At 32.6% G+C, this 1,140-nt stretch overlaps 1 pseudogene; it reads left to right on the plus strand.

Annotated features, from left to right (window-relative positions):
* Positions 1-1,140, plus strand: part of LOC107677288 (glycogen debranching enzyme-like) — a 24,496-nt pseudogene that overhangs the window by 14,538 nt on the left and 8,818 nt on the right.

The raw sequence follows: 1,140 nt of genomic DNA on the forward strand, positions 1-1,140 counted from the left end.
TCTGTACCCCAAGTGGAATCCTGATGCACTGCCCTCTTCTGTTGGGGAGGTGAACCTCCAAACTGGTATAATGTCAGGAAAACTTGCTCTCAACAAACTCCACCAAGAGCTGGCAGAGAAGGGCTTCACCCAGGTCAGGGTCATGTTTACTCATAACAGATATCAAAAAAATGTATTATGAGTCACAACTGCCAACAGCAGAAGGAGACTTTGATACTCGTAAAAAAGTTCTTTATTAACTACTGATTAAACTCATCTGTCACTATTCCCTTGGACTACATTCAGATTAAAGAAATGTTTCAGGTTCAAACTTAACATCTGAGACATGCTGTCCCTCCTATCAAAGTTTTTTACACAGAGATGAACTTAGAATGGAAAGTCTTTTTTTAAAATAAGAAATGTGAAACAGGTTTATTTAAAGCACTTACTGTGGCCCAGAAAGTATTTGAACTTTTAAGAGACACTTAAACTTTTTGTATCTCTGTATTATATCTCTAATTAATCTCTACAAATTTTACTTTATTCATTCTCTTATTTTTATTTGTAAGGTAATACACCATTTGTGTATAAACTTTGTTTAATCATTTTAACCAAAAATGTATGAATAAATAAATGAAACAATGTATATTAATGCATGAATTATGCAGTGATAAACTATCAAACAAATTACTTTTTCCTACTTTTATAAGCTCTTTTTGCATTTCTACTAACATTTGACAACGATAAAGTATTCAGATATTTTTTATGGAAGCATATAGGTAGCGAAATTCAATTTAAAATGCAATATGCAAAATGGCAATGCAATATTCAAAATGCCAACGCAATATTCAAAATGGCAATGTATTTCTGTATTTAAATTTACATTTTCCATTACCCATACGTGCAAAGTTTGTTGCAAAAGGAAAATGAAATTATATAATTTACATTTGTCATTTCCAACAGTAGTCTTAATATGTAAATTGCATGCAAATTTGAACGCTTTATAAGTTGCGAAATTAAAATGCATCCTGCTGTACTTCCCTGAATAAGTCTTTAAAGGTGTTGTAAGCTAATACATCGTTCTGAGTAATAAATTGAAAAAGCTCCCACCTGTATATGTGAAGATCTAGTCAGGGTTCTCAGTCCCGCTCCTGGAGGGCC

Source organism: Sinocyclocheilus anshuiensis, unplaced genomic scaffold (genome assembly GCF_001515605.1).
Source record: "Sinocyclocheilus anshuiensis isolate Anshui unplaced genomic scaffold, SAMN03320099.WGS_v1.1 scaffold392, whole genome shotgun sequence".
Lineage (NCBI taxonomy): Eukaryota > Metazoa > Chordata > Actinopteri > Cypriniformes > Cyprinidae > Sinocyclocheilus > Sinocyclocheilus anshuiensis.